Source organism: Vicugna pacos, chromosome 34, assembly GCF_048564905.1.
Source record: "Vicugna pacos chromosome 34, VicPac4, whole genome shotgun sequence".
In the NCBI taxonomy this organism is placed as follows: Eukaryota; Metazoa; Chordata; class Mammalia; order Artiodactyla; family Camelidae; genus Vicugna; species Vicugna pacos.
Window position 1 is genome coordinate 11,086,893 of NC_133020.1, and position 14,398 is coordinate 11,101,290.

General features: G+C 36.4%; 1 protein-coding gene across 1 annotated transcript in view; it reads right to left on the minus strand.

The window, feature by feature from the left end:
* The window catches only part of PIK3C2G (phosphatidylinositol-4-phosphate 3-kinase catalytic subunit type 2 gamma), a 269,311-nt gene extending 263,999 nt beyond the window's left edge, over positions 1 to 5,312 (minus strand). Inside the window, exon 1 of the mRNA XM_072954194.1 lies at positions 5,264 to 5,312. The gene's annotated coding sequence lies outside the window, so the exon portion shown is untranslated. The remainder of the gene's footprint in view (positions 1 to 5,263) is intronic.
* Between the last annotated feature and the right edge of the window lie 9,086 nt (positions 5,313 to 14,398).

Here is a 14,398-nt window from a genome sequence, read left to right on the forward strand (position 1 = left end):
TATGAGAATGTAGATGTGAATGAAGCAGTAGTGGCTGCTGTTTTCTTTGTCTATTGCAACCAATATATAGATCCCCCTTCCTTATTTAAGTCTCTGTTATTGAGAGTTCTATTAGTAACCATCTGGCTAAAATTTTGGAGCAAGAATTGGATTGACCAGACTTAGATCATATGTGCATCGTTGAGTAGAGCACAGGGGTCAGTGGTAGGCAGAGAATGAGGCATAAGGATTAATGCAGACTGGACCACAAACCCAACTTTACATCCTGTTAACAGGAAAAGGCAAGCCCAGACATGGCCACACCTCTTCCAGTCACTCTCATTAATATTTTCTGCAAGATTGTCCTTCAGAATATGTTCTGGAAAATGCTGAATAGAAAGAAAAATATATAATTTAATAATCACATTTGCAAACATTCACTGAGCGCTAACAGAATGTGCAAGGCATTATTCTAAGTGCTTTCTACTTTTAACCTCTTTAATCTTCATACAAAACTTAAGCCTCATGGCAGTCCTGTGAGTGGACATTATTATTAACTTCATTTTGGAGGAAAGTGAGACACAAAAATTGTAAACATCTTGTGGAGTTCCTATAAATAGGAAGTGGAAGAGTTGGGATCAACTCTTAATCAGAAAAAAATTTACAAAGATCAACTCAACAACCCACTCTTGATGCCAGTGATTTTGCTGTAATCTTTTGGAAAACTGGTATAAGAAATGATTGATTTGTAGTCACTTGTAAACCTAAAGCATGAGGGAGGACATTAATTACAGAGTAATATACTATAAAGATTCACAAAACAAGTACTGTACTTTCAAAATACATATCAAGAAGGTTTTTAGCCTTGATTTTTATTTTGAATACTACTTATGGTTTTATGATTTTGAGCAATAGTGTATGTATTATTCAGTTGTCATATTTAGCAATAGAAAATCATTTGGTAATTCTCAGATTAGGGGTTTAAAAATAATTTGAAATAGCAAAGATACTTAGTTGGCAAAGTCATTAGAAATTATTACAGATTAATGGAAATTAATACAAATAGGGAAATGACAACTTACTAAAGTCTGTTTCACCACCAGTAAAAAGGACAGATATGTGAACACTCGGTGAAAGGGAAAATTAAGGTGAGACTTATGAAAGCTAGAAAAAAGGTCACTACCCTATTTTCTGTCTCTAAGATCAAAAAACATTATACCTCTGGGTGTGAGTTCTGCTCTTTGAGGCAATCAGAGTTTGTAGCCTTTTATTCATAAAATAAGAGTTTATTGAACATCTGTTCTACTAGAACAGTCACCATGCTAGATACTGGAGACATTACTGTGAATGGTGCTGAAAGTCTTGAAAACCATACAGTCAGGTAATTTTGAATGTTTTTTTTTTTTTCCCTTTTTCAAGTCTGAGGCTCCAACGAAGTGAAAATAATGAGCTATAAAGAAGTAGCAGGAGGTGGTTAATAATGGTCAGTTGCATCAGAGAGGGTACAGAATGCTTGTATAAAATCACCAGAAGTTTCAGGTGGATTCAAAACCTCCTGACAGAAGTTTTTGCTGAAGATGTGTGCGCACCTGCTCAGGCACGGGTGTGTGTGCATGCATGTATGTGTGTGTAATAATGTATTTAGATAATCTGACACTAGGTATGGATGTATGGAATTATTCCACTTATTAGCTCCTTAAACTTGGGTAAATTGAAAGCTCACTGGAAGCTAGAAAATGGGCATCTCTGAGGAGGTTCAGCCAGAGCCCAAGTGGTCAGAGGACAGATCAAAGGAAAACACACACATCACTCATTTCTCTGGATAAAATCTTTCTCTTCTTGAAAGTTAAATACACAGTCATGTGTGTGTATACACAAACATACAGACTCACACACATGCACTCGTGTGCACACGCACACACACACACACAGTGAATAACCAATCTGATGCTTATAGAATTAACTCAATACTGTGGGAGAAGAACATTATCACGAAGACCCTAAGAAAGAGAATTCTCCAAATAACTGAGGAAAAGGGCGGCTCAGTGAGCAAATGTGCAAACCCCCCTTGTGTGCTTTTAGACAATAGGCTATTAGTTTCAAAAGAGAGGAGAAAAACTTGTGACAGTGATTTCAATCAGCTGAAGAGCAAATGCCTTTGGCCCATCTGACTGTGACATTCCGACCTTCACTGTGAGCCAGGTAGATGTCTTTCTATTCCCAGAGGATGTTTACCCAAAAGGTAGATTGTTAATGAGAAAGTATTCCAGAACAATAGATCTGAATCCAGGCTGTCTGCACACACAGCTGATTTTCCTGGTTTCCCTACCACAAAAATTTTCAAGAAGTCTCAGAAAGAATTACTCCTATTCAAAGAAGAACAAATAAAAGAAAGTGATCAGAATGGGACCTGTCAAAATATCACAACTAAAGAGGAAACCAGTATGATCAGGAAAAAAAATCAGATGAGGAACATAAGCCTGTCTTTCAAGAAGCAGAGCAAAACAAGATCATTTTCTCATAACAGAATGGTGAATACAGATTGTAGTAAATATGCGGATAATTCTAAGTTAACATTGGCTGTATAAATAATAGTAATTTCTAACATAGAGATCACAATAAATAAGATATAATTAAATACTAGACCACAAGGGTATATAAGTTGGGATTAGGTGATCCAAATTTTTAAAAGTTACTTGTATTGTCCAGGAGGAAATACAGATATAGATAACTAGATTTTTCAAGAATGCATCTTAAATTTTTAGATGTAACCACTAAGATAATAGAGGGTATATCTACCAGTAGAAAGAGAAAAGGAAATGGAAAAAAAACCCCCAGAAAATCAACAATTAACCCTCAGTTAGGAAGAAGAGCCAACGGTGGCAGGAAAAACATGGAAAATGGTACAAATATAAACATTCTCCAAAATGGTAGAAATGAAAAAGTGTATGTGAGAAACACAGAAATGTAAGTGGTCTGAATATACCATGTAAAATCTCTACATTGTTACATTGTTTTAAAAAAGGGGGGTGGAGATGCCAATTGTGTTTACTAAAGATATGCCAGAAACACAAGGATAAAGGTTGCTTAAAATTAAAAGGACAGAAAATGATATCCTGGGCATATAATAAGAAGAGCAACAGAAAACTGTAGTTATATTTAAAACAGATGAAATAGACTTACCAGCCAAAAAACAAAAAACAAGCAAGCAAAAAAAAAGCATGTCTGGAGGTGAAGAGGAGCACGTTATAGAAGTAAAAGATGCAGTTCGCCAGGTGGGTATCTCAGATACACACTAAAAAGAATTCCTTCGACGTTTATGCCATAACACATCACAGCGCTACAAGAGAAACTGACAAATCCACCTTCATAATGAAAGGATTTAAAAACAATCTCACATGATTTATAGATCAATTAGACAAAAATATTATTAAGCATATAAAAGATTTGAAAAAAAGCAAGCTTGATGTAATGAACACATATAGAATATTGCATTCAGTAAATGGAAATTACACATTCTTTTCATGGACACATATAACTTAGGAAAATTTACCATAGATTTGGCTACTTTTAACATAATTCAAAGTCAGTATTACATATTCTCTCTAACCCAAATGTAGTTAAATGTTAGTAAATAGAAGATAATTTACAAAAGAATGCATATGTTTTCAACTTCAAGAACCCTTCTAAATAACTCAAGGAGAATCACAATAAAGATGGAAAATATCTAGAAATACAATATAAAGTTGTCAAGAAGCATTTTGTGTAAGAGAAGTTCAAAGACACGCATCACCCTTATTCTGTAGTTGAAAATAATTCTTGAAAATATTCCATCCAACAAAAAATAACTTAAAATGGACAAATTATGTCATAAAAGGACTATTGCTAACAGCTGATAACAGTTAAAATAAATGTATGCCCAAATAATTATAATGATTCATTATTTGCTGTGATTCTGTATCATTTCATCAGATCATACATTTAGGAGAAAAGTAAAAATTCAATTAGAAATATTATGCAGTACTTTTCTAGATAGGAAATGACTGTTTTGTCACTTATTTTTAAGCTCCAAGAGAATTATACTCTGCTTTTTGCTTACTTGAAGAGGGCTTCCTCACCACCAAAACGATCCCAGCTCTGACAGAAGAAACATGGAATCACCGACCGAAGGCTCACCCTGGCAACATTCAGCTTATTCAGTCAATTCGGGAACTCATCTACTTAATATGATCCTTTTCTAGAGGAGCTAGACGAAGCTATCTTGTTTCCTCCCAGCTCAAACACCATGCTCTTTCCTCATGCTCATTTCCCAAACTTGTTTTCCACGTGGCACAAATGGCAGATACCCTTGTGTGGAGTATGAGTAGCATGTCGTGGAAAAAGCCTTTGAATCAGAGTAAGAAAACCTTGATTCAGATCCAAGCTCTTGATGTTACTAATGACGCAGATAGTGTTATTTATAACGTAAGTGACGTGTTTTTTAGCCTCCCTCTCTATCTGTTACCTGATATGCAATATTACAATTAGATAATGCATTTTAAAAGTTGAATGCTATGCACAAGGAACCTTATGATTTTTTTTTTTTAAAAAGTGGAGTATATCATTTCCATCTTCAATCCCAAGAATCAGAAATGTAGTTGTTTGCCAGGTAAGAAAGTAAGGGGGCAGTTAGGCCACATACCCTGTTCACACTGACCTTCAGTGAGCTGCTGAAACAGAGGTAGGCGGACTGAGCAGGGCAGAAGCCCAGCGTGGAGTGACAGAACAGAAAGAAGGCAGCTGCGTCCTCCAACAGGAACTCTTGTCAGTTTGGAGTCCGTACGTTAAGAATATCTGCCCTTCATTTATAAGAAGTTCTTTTTGGGAGTTATCATCAGTACGCTGTCTTTAGACTAAAGACATTAGCTTCAAGACATTAAAGAAAATGTGCATGAAGGAAAAACATCTCCCAGCAGACGTGATTGAATTAGCTCAAGACTCTGTGAAAGTGAGTAGTTAGATGATATAAAGGGAATAATATCAATGCAATCTACAGGATCAGTTGTAGAGGGAGAAAGAGAGGATAGAGGGGGAGAAGGGACAATCAAGGTATCAATCAGTTCGTCAGGAAAGATCTATTTTCTGGAGAATATTTACAGACCTACTCAGAATTGAAACTCGTCTACCATTAAAGTTTCACAATATAATTAAAGAGCTACTTTGCCACGACAGTACATTTGAATTCAAATATTCTCCTATGTATTTGGTTAAGTATATAGAAAGTTTATTTGTTTCAGTCTCTTACCTGAAGCATACATCTTCCTGAAACGAAACATGATCTCATTTCTTCCCCAAGAGTGAAATATGCTCATACAAGCTGAAACACTTCTATTTCAAGGGAGATTATGCTTCTACTGGAAGCTTTGATTCCTGTTCGGCAGGTTGGGCATGTTTAGGAATCTATTTTTCATCAAACCCTGGAGGGTTATGTGGAAAAAAAGGAGTGTATGTAATGAATACAGGATTTAAGCCAAAAACTTAAGAATGAATTAGCTCCCCTGTGCTAAACAGAATTTGTGCCTGAAGACATTGAACACCAATATACAAACAAAAACATATTTTTGAAAAAAATGTGTAAGGTGAACATATTTCCTCTCAAAGTACTTTTGCTCAGATTATCATACCTTTGGATGTGGGAGTGGATGGGGACGGGGAATCAGTGGTTTCAATCCACAGAATCAGAGTTGAGTCTTAGAACATGCTAGCTACCCCAGCCATTCTGTGAGTTTAACTGTCAAGTTATTTTCTTTATTTAATTAGTATTTAATATATTCCCTATTTTTCTAGTTTAGGAAAATGTTAATTTTTATTTTTTTGCTCGATCTCAGGACTCAGTAATTTCAACTTAAAAATAATTTTATTATGTAATCATATTTGAAAGAAACAAAAAGGAATGTTTACAAGGTTAGCAAGAAAATAGATGTGTGTAGTTTGTTGTTGTTTTGGTTTACTGCTGTTGAAAGTGCACAATGTGTGGAGATTTGGGGGCAATGCATAACATTAGCTGATTGGATCCCAGAACTAGGTTCAGCCAGAAGCATGCTTGCTTTATTGGGGAAAGTTTTAGAAACCAAAAATACATCGGGTCACTTTTTTGTTACTCAAATATATCATTGGATCCTCATCTTTTTCTCTTTTCTCCTTGCTTTTAATTTTATATCCATGTTTTTTTAAGATTGATCTTTTTGAATGGAAGGATAGAGAACAGAAAATTAAAAATTACATTTACTTTCAGTGCTGCTTATGAAAAGATACATGTGGGGGAGGGTATAGCTCAAGTGTAGAGCATGTGCTTAGCATGCACAAAGTCCTGAGTTCAATCCCTACTACCTCCTCTAAAAATAAATAAATAAACCTGATTACTCCTCCTCCACTGCAAAAAAGCAAAAAAATTTTTACAAATTAAAAAAAGAAAAGATATTTATAACATGAAAGCCTCAAAACCATACATTCCCCTGCACGCCATTCCTTACAGAGCTGCACGGGTATGAGGGGCTAAGACAGAGTGGAAGCTAAGTAAACATGGAGGCTGGTGATGCAGGGAAACTACTGCATCTTTATGTTTTAATAATAGCCTGGATTGCAATTCTTAACCTTGAGACTCTGGGGAGATAGAGGGGCTTAAAAATAGCTTTACCTGTATTGATTTTTCCTCAATCATCTATGCTAAACATTTACTCTCTCTTTAAATTAATTCCTAGAAGGTGCCGCTAATTTTTAAGAAAATAGACCCTTGAAAAGTTGGAAATTTTTGTCCCTACCAATCTCTTATGTTATGGTAGACTCATAACACATTTTGGAAGAGAAGCTAAGAGAGCTGGTCAGGTTTGAAAAGGAACAATCTAATCTTGGTAAAACTGAAAGATTAGGGTTAGCCCAGTTCGATAGTCCTTATTTATTAACAAGAAAAGGTACCAAAATGTACCTTGTACTTTGTTCTCTTTGAAAATATGCCCTTCAGCACCATCTATTTCCTTATTTAACCCGTATGCTTACCTATTTTAGTGGAACTTTTAATTAAAAATAAAATCAGACGGACAACTGTGCTATTTCTATAATTTATTTTTTCGTGGCTCTGCCTTCTCTTCTCCATAGTAGTCTGTTCATTTTCCAGGCAAAGCATTTAAGACAAAATGATCAGCCTCAACACTGAACTTGAGTATCTTTTAGGAAAAAAAGACAATCTTGACAGTGTCAGCTTATTTCATTTTCTCTGTGTTGTGTTAATGTTACTTTAGGTTATTTTGTTATGCATGTCATTGTTAAGATGCAAAGTTAAAAACTGTTAGAAACAAGAATTTTAAGTGTCATGGTGAATAGCTTCCTAAAACTTTCCTGCTTGTTGCATTAAGAAATCCATGTCCCAGAAACAGACTCATAAACATAGAATACAAACTTGTGGTTGCCAAGCCGGGGTGGGGGAGGTGAGAAGGGATAGACTGGGTGTTCAAAATTTGTAGATACTGACAGGCATATGTAGAATAGATAAACAAGATTATACTGTATAGCGCAGGGAAATATATACAAGATCTTGCGGTAGCTCACAGTGAAAAAAATGTGACAATGAATATATGTATGTTCATGTATAACTGAAAAATTGTGCTCTACACTGGAATTTGACACAACATTATAAAATGACTATAACTCAATAAAAAATGTTTAAAAAAAAGAGATCAATGTCCAAGTACATATAACCTACTAATTTTTTAATGTTTCCCCCCACTCCACAGCCAGTTTAACTTATTTATTCAGAATGACTTAATTGTCAGAACACACATTCCAAGATAAGTTCTTTAAATGTCCTGGCTAGTCAGCTGCAGTCTTGCCTCAAACCTGAGAAAGAATCTTCAACAGTGCCCTTGCCAGTAGGACAAAATTTAGGTCACCTTTAAAGTTGACTACAAAGAGTTATGATCCAGAGCCTTGAGACTGCTGTGTGTAGCCAGCATTTTCCTTACCCTTCATTATTTTCCTGACATTATTTGTAGAAACTGTTTTGAAAGTAGGGCCTCACATAGTAAGTCAAGAATTTGTGTACAGGATCTTGTGGGTGTGTAGCAGCCACTAGGTGCTGGGTACAGTGTGGTGAACAAGACTGGCAAGGCCCTTGCTATCACGGGGCGGGGAGGGGGGACCGCACAACTTTCCACCCCTTGCTGTGTTTCTTAGCAGAGTGACTTCAGCCTTGTTAGCACCTCTTTGAAAAACAAATAAAGGTAGTTGCAGATATGATAGCGTTATTTGTGTATTCCTATTTTAAATATTAGGAGACTGAAAAAGGGAAATGTCTTGATCAAGTTATTTTAAAATTAAGTGCTAGCTGCATTCCTGCTGTATTAAAAGCAAATTGTTTATTCTTTCATTCACTTTAGCTTGGGAGAAGGGAAAAAACGAATCAATGGACTATGAAGTCTATATATATATATTTATTGAAGTGTAGTCAGTTTACAATTTTGTGTCAATTTCTGGTGCACAGCATAATGCCTCAGTCATACATATACATACATATATCCGTTTTCATGTTCTTTTTCACCGTAAGTTACTACAAGATGTTGAATATAGTTCCCTGTGCTATACACTGAGAACTTGTTTATCTATTTTATATATATCAGTCAGTATCTGCAAATCTCAAACTCCCAATTTATCCTTTCCCACCCCTCTCCCCCACTAGTAACCATAAGTTTGTTTTCTTTGTCTATGAGTCTGTTTCTGTTTTGTAAATAAGTTTGTTTGTCTCTTTTTTTTAGATTCCACATGTAAGTGTTATAATATGGTATTTGTCTTTCTCTTTATGGTTTACTTCACTTAGAATGACAATCTCCAGGTCCATCCATGTTGTAAAGATAGGACTTTCAGACCTTTAAAAACGGTATTTGTTTAAAGTCTACTATAAAGGAGCAAGAAATTGATATTTCCAAACCTTGCACAAACTGAGTTTCTTGACTTTTTTTGATGAAATTAATCCAGTTATTTTAAAGGATGATTCAATTACTTAAGAGTAAATACCAATGAAAGGTTCATTAAAGGGTATCCGGTTGGAACTGAATAATACTTTAGCACTGTCTGCTCTGCTGGGGTGTCCATTGTTGACTAGCAGCCCTGATGATGCTGCGGATTGGCTCGTTAAACACCATTCCAACCTATTTCTTCGTGTATTTATCTGACTGGAGATTCTGAAAAGGTTAAAGTGACACTTCCCATATGCCTTTGCAGCCGAGTCAGGAAGAGTTAGTTCTACCAACGAAATGTATCTGCACAGATTTTAGAAGGTGGAAGCGAGAAATAATTTGAGTTGCTTTGGATTTGTTTCCTTCTAGCAAGCAAGGTCTTGGTTTCTAAAGCTGTACTCCAGTGCACATTCTTCACGTCTCTCTGTGACGAGAGGCAGCTGTTGGAAGAGTAGTGATGACAGCTAATTCCCAGCTTTGTGATTCTGGAATTGCTTTTACAGTAGAACGCTTTTACTCAGTGATTCCAGTGGTGGCCTCAGTCCCTGGATGTATCACTTCTCCGGTGTTCTGTTCCAGTCCAGAGCCCACAACTTTGGCTTTTCCTTCCATTATTTTTGAAAGTACTTTATTCTCTGTGCTAATCTTTCTGTCCTGCTTGAAATGTTTAGATTTGTTTCTGAATAACAGGTAATGTGTCAGACTGTGAATTGCTGTGCAATATCTGTTCTTAACGTCTTCCTATAGTAGAGTTGCAACTGGCCACATACAATTACATTATAGTTGTATGCAATGCTATGCAATTAGAGTGCCTTTCTCAGCCCCCCTTATTGAGAGGTATGAGCACATATATTTAAACAGATGTTACACTTGGTACTTCTGGGTTTTGTCCCAAAAAGAATAGAGTATCAAGTACTCTTCTGATTTCCCTGTTTCTGATCACTATGTGATGGCAAAGATTGAAAAGCTTCCCTGAATCCAGAGACAGGGGTCACATGCTGAGAGTGTCAGATGCTCTGCTAATAATGAACCAACTACCCCTGAATTATTATGAGACATGCATTTTTATCTTCTTTAAAATGCTGGATTTTAGACTCTTTTGCTTTCTAAAAATAACATCTTTTTCTTAAATAAAACATATTTTGGTTACTAGAAGTGGAACTCCACCATAATGAAAAAAATGAGGCATTGCTCTATTAGTTGAGTAGTGGGTGGCAAGAACCCCAATATCCCAGGCTGGAAAGCGATGATCTTTCTTATATCATGATAACACATGTGGTAAAACTGTCTCTTGCAATCCTTAAAAAGGTAGACTACTTGCCAAAGGAATGTGTAACCTCTGTGAATTGTTTGGAAAAACTCAAAACATTAAAAAAAACAACACAGAATATTTGTATACATTGGCTCTTTGTTCTTGTGCCAAGTTCTGTGACGAGATGTACTTGGCCTGGTTGTAAGAAGTGATTTAAAAGAAGCAGCTTTAGCAGCAAATAGGGCCTGGTGACCTCAAGTGCCTACATTAAAACGTCTCAGTTATTTGGGATCCATTCTAGTTTCAGAGGTTAGAGTAAGGGTAATGCTTTCTTACCTCAACTAATATTTTCAGAGAGCATCAAAGTATATCCCATTAAATTGAAGGAAAACAAAAATGTTCTGAACAAAGAAACCAGAGAGTATAAGAAGATAGTCTGCAGGCACAGAAACATTCTCTAGATTAGATCTCTGGTGGTGATTATTTGCCTGTGGATCTGACTGTCAATAACCAGAACAAAAGCATACTGAGTTTTTCAGGGACGGTATTGATCTGCAAAAAAACAATGCGTGTTTGACCTTTAAAGCAACTCCAGAAGCCTCCTGACCGGCCTTGCAGAATATAGCTCAGAAATGTGTGCAGTCTCCAAGGAGAAAATAGTGTCCAATTCTTTCTTAAGGAGATAGTTGTAAGGTAATCAGATACTTCTGAGAGTGAAAGGATACATATTTAGAGCAAAGAATGCATTCCTTGAATATTGATATTACACCAGAACAACGCATAGAAAACAGGATGGTCACAGGCAAGCCAGTCCTTACGGTGACAGAAGTAATGGACAGAGAAGAATACCCCAAAGTCAAGAAAACAGGAACTATAAATGACAAGGGGTGAAGAAATTTCTTCCAGATAATATAATCAGGATCTGGTCAAGGAAGTTATTTCCCTGCCAGAGCAGGGAATGTTAAAAATTCCTGTCTGGTAGGATTTGATCATTGGGTTGAAAAATGACAGCTGTGCTTTTCCTATTCTGCCATTTTTTTTTTGAATACAGCTGTGCTCACCACTCTACCCCCAAATTGCACTCCTCCATTTGTTTTTGAACAGACTTTATAATAATGGGTGTGTGTATAGAGAGAGAATAGGTAAGTGCAAAGAAGCGCACACCTGGATCTTTGGCATCAGGCTGCAGGTTGCGTCCCAGTATCTCTCTCTCCTCCTACAGTAATGCCAGCCAGTCAAAGGCCATGTTTCCCAGCCACCCTTTCAATGAGATATGGGCAAGTTACTGGCGTACTCAATGAAATGTGAAAAGAAATGTGTGGCTTTTCCAGTTGTGCCCTTAAAAGGATGACATGTGCGTCCTCCTGTCTGCTCGTTCTACCTTAGCTATAAAGAGAGAGAAAAACACAAGAGAGAAAATTCTATCTTGTTTATACTGTTGTATTTTGGGTCTTTGTTAGAGTTTAAATTAAAACTACATTAACTACCACCATATCCATAGATTCAAATGATTATTTTTCCCAAAGTTTTATTTACATTACTTATGAAAACTGAATCGGATTCAAACTGACTATTTCTAGGTTCATGTTTAAAATAAAAATTGTACAAATTTAGAATAAAAATGTAAGCATTCTCAAATTATTGTTTCCAGAGAATACTTACAGTGAAGAATTCATCCACTGAATACTGAGACCAACACTCATTAAATTAATTATAGTGAACATTCTGTCACAAGTCTGCAGATTAAACTATTTCAGCTTTTCACATAGTTGGGTATAAAGCTGAAAAATATGGTCCATACAGAGACTACTTGAAATGTAATTTTATAAAGTTTAGTTTCCATTCTGAAATAACAAAACAAAACAATAACAACTGAAGAACTATCTTAGCTCATAGGGTATATAAAATTAACATTCAAAGTATGTATAGAGTGCACCAAAAGAAATAGTGGATTGATTTTAAAAGTAATTCAGGCTTTTCTTTTTCCCCAGCATAATAAGACATAATGAGAAAATTCCTCTACGTTAAAAAAAATAAAAACAAAACCAAAACGTGTTTTCCATCTCTATTCCCAGATTTGTCCATTAAAGTAAATTTCTTAAATCCAAGACCAAAGGGTTTAAGATGCATTTATTTCTCTTACTGAGGTCTGTCTCTGGAGCAGCCTGAGGAAATTCTCACTGCCTTATACTCATAAGGCTGCAGGGGTAAGGGCAAAGCTGAAAGGTGAAGCCTGAGGGAGGGAGACCAGAAGGCAAAGTTTGGCTAAACTGTCCTTTTGAAATCAAAGTAAGTCAGTTGAAGTTCTCAGATTGGCTCTGGCTAATTTTGTTTACTGCGGGGAGCCCGGCTCAAAAGTCAATTGAGCTAAGACAATCTCTGTCCCGCCACCCCTTTGTTAGAAAAACAGCAGGTGCATTTGGAGTCGGAAAAACATCTTAATGCCATTGAGTTATTAAGAACTAGGGCTTCTGGAAAGAGAGATACAATCGGCCACAAGTTAGTGATCTTTGCCTGAAAGAACAATCACTTGAGCTAATGATACACAAGTCATGATGTTAGCCTAAAGGAACAATAATCTTAGTCTATGATCTTAGCTTTTGGGGATCAGTCAATCTTGGTGTATGGAACAGTAAACTATGATAATGATTTTAGTGCACACCATTAATGTACCCTGAAAAACAATACCTGTGCCTACGTGCAAGAATGCACAAGGTAGTCACTTGAATTTGTATAAATTAACCGCCTGAAATAAACTCGATGTCCACTCTTGACCTAGCGTCTTGCGGGCTAGAGTGAGACCCTCTCAACCCCAACTTGTCTTGTCTTGCTTTCTCTTTGTTACGTCTTTCCTTTTTTCAGTCCTGCAGCACAGGTTTCTGGACCTGATCGATTGTCGGCTGGCTCCGACAGTTTACTAACTGTTATATTTTCCCATACTGTAGATAATTAGAATTTGAACACGAGGGTTAGTAATAATCAAACTGGAACTATATTGTGAGCATTTGGGAATACCTGGATACTTTTAGGCCTTCAAGGGTATCATTGTGCTATCATAACTACAGAGATCAGTGACCATGGACATCAGGGTGGCTGGTTTCCTTTATGAGTCTGTTTTTACTTTTTTGGGTTTAAGTCATCCAAATAAAAGCTTTCTTGATATCTTCTCTTGTTCTTCTGAAATTGCATTGCTCTTTTAGCAACAACGTTTGAGGTGTTTACTACATCCTGCCTCATATTATATGTGTGTAAATGTATTTTTACTCTCTTTTTACATTACCCAATCTATATTTTATTCATATCTTTTTGCTTTTTGAACATAAGAAACACCAATACATTTATTTTAAGAATTTGTTGTCAGTAGTTCTTGATCCTCCTTCTGGGTCTTTTTGTGTTTTCATACTTTTATTGTGTTATTTCCACTAAATACATGCATTCATAAAACAGGTTTTTTTTTTCAATTATTGACAGTTAATCCTTTATTCGTTTTCTTACCCTCTGGAACAAAAATTAATACAGCCAGGCAGGAAATCCCTCTTCTATTCCATAAAAAAATTTTGGCACAGCTTTGAAAATTGTTCCCTCTTTTCTCTATTACCTTGTTTAATACAATCTTTTTTAAGGCATAATTTACATAGAGCAAAATGTATAGCTCTGAAGTGCACAGTTTAATGAATTTTGAAAAACGGGTAGTCTGCTTAACCCAGAGCCCTGTCAAGAACAGAACATTTCATTATCCCAGAGAAAGCTGCGTCACAGCCCTTCCAAACAGTTCCCACCTCTCCCTGACACGATTACTGCCTGAAATTCTATCACTGTAGATAAGTTCCACCTTTATAGATCTTTCTGGATTATGCTGGAAGGCTATGAAGAGTCCTTAATTTTGCTCTGGCAGCCCAGTGACTACTGATGACACAACCTGACCATTTGGGGCTTCATTACTGTGGGGAGATAGAACAGCCCTGCTCCTAAGCCTTGGCAATTCTGGAGTTTCAGCTGAATTCCTAGCATGTTCTACAAAGTTTCTCCCCTCTGGCTGGTGAGCTTTATAAAATATAACGCACTTTCACGCCCATCTCTGTTGGGTTTATAGCTCTGCAGTAGCAGTGTGCCAGGCCTGTGGAGTCTCCCTTTAAGCACATGCAATTTAGAATTTACACAGAGACTCAGGAGGACACTT